The sequence below is a fragment of the Rhea americana genome, unplaced genomic scaffold, assembly GCF_003343005.1.
Source record: "Rhea americana isolate MKP2758 unplaced genomic scaffold, rheAme1 scaffold_321, whole genome shotgun sequence".
NCBI classification, from domain to species: Eukaryota; Metazoa; Chordata; class Aves; order Rheiformes; family Rheidae; genus Rhea; species Rhea americana.
In genome coordinates, this window is record NW_028186448.1 from 18,137 (window position 1) to 23,132 (window position 4,996).

Genomic DNA, 4,996 nt, shown 5'->3' on the forward strand with positions numbered 1-4,996 from the left:
CCCCGCCTGGCTGCAGCCCCCGGCGCCGCAGAGCCGCGGACCCGCCGCTCCTCCGGGCCAGCGATTTTTTCCGCTTTTTCTTTTTAGGGGGGCTGCGACACTGGGGGCTGCAGCAGGGGCCGCTCCCCGGGGATCCCTTTGCCCCATCCCTTTCTTGTTGCCCCCTCCCGAGGAGGACCCAGGCTCCCTCCTCCTCCTCCTCCTCCTCTCCAACTAATTGCATTATTAATAGTTGCGCGGCTGCAGCAGCGCCCGCGACACCCGGGCTCCGCCGGCGGCGCGGCGTGGGGGACGGGGAGGGACCGCATCGGYCCCCATCTCCCGCCCCGGGGTCTTYGCCCCCGCAGGGTGCCCATCACCGCGGCGGGGGCGGCTCGTCCCCTTCCTCTGCAGCCCCGGCCAGGTCCCGCCTGGCTGGAGCGGGACACTGGGCTGGCGGCTCTGGCCGCGCCGCGGGCGGGGGGCAGCGAGGGCCGAGCCAGRGCCTTGCCCGGGTCAGTGGGCAAGGGGCGCAGCGGCGGCGAGGGGGGGGCTCGGGGGATAGCCCCTCGCCCGGAGCCAGAGCGAGCCCCGGTTCCGGGCAGGGAGCCTCTCGGACACGCTCACGCTCTCCGGGATTTGTTTTCCTCCTTTCCCTCCCGCAGGTGCTCCGGGTGGGAGCAGCCGGGGCTCGCCGGGCGCTGCGCGCTGCCAGGCAGGTTGGCCACCGTGGGAAAAAACCGGAGCGGTCTCCCACCGTGTCCCCAGACACAGCCTCCCTATGCTCCACTGCGCCCTTCCTCCTCCTCCTCCTCCTCCCCCCCCGCTTCGCACCCGCTGTGATGAGTTTGCCGTGCTCTGCYGGCCGGGTTATTTTTCTGTGGGCTGCTTTGGTCCAGCGAGGGGGGGGGGACACCAGGCGCCGTTTTCCAATGCGGCTGCAGTTTAGAGGCTGGGAATGAGTCATCGCCGCCGCCGCTTGACCTGTGGCTCTGGGATGGAAGCGGGGATGGCGGGGGGCAGCTCGGAGGCGAGTGCTTTAGGGGGTCGTGGGCGCTGGCCGCTCGCCCCAGGCACGGCCTGGYGAGGAAGGGAAGGGAGCCGATCTGTTGAACGCAGCGAGGAGCTCGGGAAAGCGCCAAGTGCCAAAAGCAAAAGCTCGTTCCCTTTCCTTCTTTCCTTCCATGTAAACGGGGCTTTTCTGCACCAGTGCAGCCGGCACGGCGCTCCGGCGGGCCAGAGGGTCGGGTGGGAGCCGTGGCCTCCCCGCCATCTGCCGCCTCCGCGCCAGGAGCCAGGATCTCGGCTCTCCGGGATGGGCCGTGCCGAAATCCCGGCTGCCTCTCCGGCCCGGTGGCAGCGCCGGGGGGTGTGGGGGGGTGTCGCAGAGCCAACCGGCCGCCCGAGAAAGGGTGTCGCGTGCCTCCGCTTTGGCATCGGGCGGGAGGAGGACGGATCTGTCGGCTCAGCCACCCCCTTCCCGCTCTTCCCAGGGAAGCGACAGCCCGAAGACGTGGCGGGTCCTGGTTACAACGGGGGCGAACGCGTGCGAGCCCGCCGCGGGCGCCGTCCCCCCCCTCTCGTGGCGGAGGTCCCTCTCCGCGCGGCAGCCCCCCTTTCCCCCGAGCCGTCCCCGATCTGCGGGTGATCCAAAACAACTCGCGGGATTTCCGTGGCGCGCCGGGGGGCGAAACGCCGCGGCTCGCCGCGCCGCTGGCCGTGGCTCGCCAGCCCCACGGCGCGGCGCAGGCCTTGCGAGCGAGGCGTTGGCAGCGGCCCGCCCCGCGCCGGCGAGGGGGCAGGCAGAGCGCTCGCCTGCAGGTAAGGATGTGTGTACATATACMCATATATACACAGCGTGATAAATACTCCCTGACGCCGATCTGCAGCCCAGGTGGAGCCTTTTTCAATGGATTTTGGGAGCCTTTTCCAAAGGATTCTGGCAGCCGCCGGGTCAGGCTCTGGAGGAGGAAGGACGGTGGCTGCGCCCGCAGCGATGCTGGCTTTCGCCCCCTGATTTGGGCTGAGCGTAGCTCGCTGCGCACGGGGAATTTGCAGGGAGCCGCTCGACTCCTCCCGGAGGCACCGAGCGCAGCCGAAGAYCCTGCCGCCGGCAGGACCTCGTCCCGGAGAGGTGGCGCTTGGCGCTCTGCTGTTTGGGTTGGGATTATGGAAATGTTGCAATACTGGCTCATGCGTCGCTCTCGTGATTGCTGAGTTGGGGGTGCCTCTTGGACAAGGTATCGGGTGTGTKTTCCTGTTCAAGTTGGGGCTCCTGCTTCCCAGTGCCTGTGCAGCCAGGGCCTCGCTTTCCGCCTAAGCAGGTGCAAGCTGGATGCTTGACCCAAATGCTAAAGATTTTTGCCTGGCAAGAGCGAGGCCACTTAACCTGGCCTCCCCTCTCCTTGTTTTCCGTTCGGCTGTACTTTGCATCGCCTTTGCAATTAAGAAAAAAAAAAAAGAAAAGGAAAAGCCAAAGCGAAGTTAGTAATAGCTTGCAAGTGAGGAAAAAAAAAACCTAGCGTGGGCTAATTGGGGTATTGTGCTGTGCTGCGGCTGTCCCTGCCTGCCGAAGGATTCACAGGTGGGGAAAGAAATGGCCTTGATTTTCAAAAAGAYGCCAGTGAACTCGCGGCAGAAGGCGGCAGCAGCCCTCCACGTGCCGGGATTTCGGTCTCCGCCGCGGGACGTGGGCTATCGGCCCCTCTGCCGCCTGGGCACGGGGCGGCGAGGAGTGTGCGCTGGTGCTGGGGGAGGGGGTCTGGCAGGACTCCTGGGCCCCTGCTCCGAGCTGGGCAGGGGACGCCTCAGCTTCGCCTGCTGTCGGCAGCAGCGCGGCTTCGTGCCCGGTGCCTGGCCGGCGCGCGGGCCGGCGGCGCAGGGGACGTTAACTCGCTCGCCTGCAGCTGCGGGGCGAGAGGGGCARAGTAACTTGGTTTGGACTTGGAGTCCTGCGGAGAGATGGAGAGAAACGGGCTGTTGCTTTATTTATTTATTTCCGCCCCCTGAAAGGAGCTTTTTTTTGTGGCTGCAAACCCCCCACGTCGGCAGAGCCGGCTCTGCTCCTGGGGCAGCTCTGGGGAGCTCCAGCCCAGAGCCCTCTGCTTTGTGCCCATCCTGGGGTGTTTTGGCCCGTGCCACGTGCCCCGTGCTGGGCCAGCTCGTGCTCTCATCCTAGAATTGGGCTTCAGGCTCGTACGTCACTGCCTTGGCAGCATCTGGTGCAAACACAGAGTCCCGCAGGGTTGTTTGGACCCGGGACTGTGGCAGCACCAGGCTGGTGAAGGGAAATTCTGCAAGAAAAAACAAAACAAAAAAAAACCCCAACAAACCCCAAATGCACCATGTGTGGCCAGGAGGGGATCCAGCTCCCTCTCCTGGAGATGCATCGGCCCAGCGGAGCAGCGAGTCCTGCGGAGAGCAGATCCCGCCGCACCAGGGCTGCGCGGATGGGGCCAGGCTGTCCGGCGCCGGAGCCGCGCGTCCGCAGGCGATGCGTCTGCGAGCGTGGCCGGTCTCTCTCTCCCTGCAGGGATGTCCCCTCCGCCAGTGGTGCCGGAGCTGCCGAGACTTGCCGGGGGGGAGGGCAGCGGCTTTGCGTTTTCCTTCGCCCCTGCAGTGAATACCGAACTCGGTCTCTGCCTGTGCGGCTTAGCTGCACCTCGCTTGCTGCAAATGTGCAGTTTGCCTCCTTTTGGACTGCTGCAGTTTCTGCCCTTGGGCTTTAAAGCCGGCGTGGGCATAGCCGTGCCCTGGGGCCGGAGCGGGCCTTGGGGGTGGCGGGGTGCCTGTCCCCGGCTCCTTCCCAGTGAGCCCTCTGGCTGCTCGCAGCCCCGGAGYGCGGGATAATTCAGGCTGCATCTCCCCTAATGATTCGGCGAGGGATTGAAACCCTTCCCGCGCCGGTATTTGCACTTTCTTCTTGCCTGCCATGATATTTTTACCTTCAGCTTGTTCAGATTATGTGATCAAAGGAGGCACAAAAGGGAGAGAACAGAAAGGAAAAAGCTTAAAAGAAGAAAGGAAGAGGCTGCGGGCTCCCGGGACGCCGGCAGCTCGGCGAGAGCCGCTGTGGTCTAGRGGCGAGGAGGATTTTCCTTGTAGCGGATGCCACTTGGAGACCCGTCTCGCCTTTTTCCGGCTTGTGGAAATGTTCCGGGACCGCTGATGAGGATGGGGGAAAAACGACCTGATTTAAGCTGGCCCYGGGGGCTGCTTGGGGCCGCTCTGCCCTGCCGGGAGCTGCCGCGGGCAGAGCCTTTCCCGGTTCCCGCTGCAGCAGCGGCGGCTCTGGAGATTGTGCTTGCAAAGCCCCGAAAGTTTCTGAGGTCTTGCCGAAACTGGGGACTCGCTGTCCCTGCTCCCGGGACCCCGGCGAGAGCTTTCCCGCTGCCGAGGGGCTCTGCGGCGGGGGCCAAGCGGGTCGCGTGCCACGGCGCTCGGCGGCTCCCTGCCTTTCCGAAGCGGAAAGCTCGGCCCTGGCTAATTCTGGTTGCTTAAAAGCCCCGGCTGTCAGAAACGCTTTGGAGATCGGCCTTCAAGCGGCTCCGGCAGGCAGGGAACTGCATAATTTATGGGGGTGAGTTGAGGCAAGGGCCCTCGCGGCCGGGGAGCCGCGGCCGCCCCCGGGAAGCCGGCTCGGCGCGGGCGGGACGTGGCTCTGCGGCGGCGGGCACCGCGCTCGAGCCGAGGGGAACCTCGGGTGTCCCTCTGCAGCGGCTGAAAAAGCTGCCCCCCCTCCCCCAAAAAAAGAATAAGAGAAAAAGCAAAAAAAAAAAAAAATCCAGTGCCTCCCAAATCCTTCTGCGGTAGCCTGCAGCGCCGGCGCCCGCCGGGCTCCCCGCCGCAGGAGCCGAAAGCCGACGTCCTCCTCGCGCTCCTGTTTGACTCTCCTCTCTCTCTCTCTCTCTCCCTCCCCGTTTCCCCCCTCTCCCTTTCAAGGGCTGCGGAGGAAGGAGCCGAAGCTCGCCGCCVCCGCTCCGCACGGCCATGCCAAGCCGGGCGCTCTCCTCCAGCT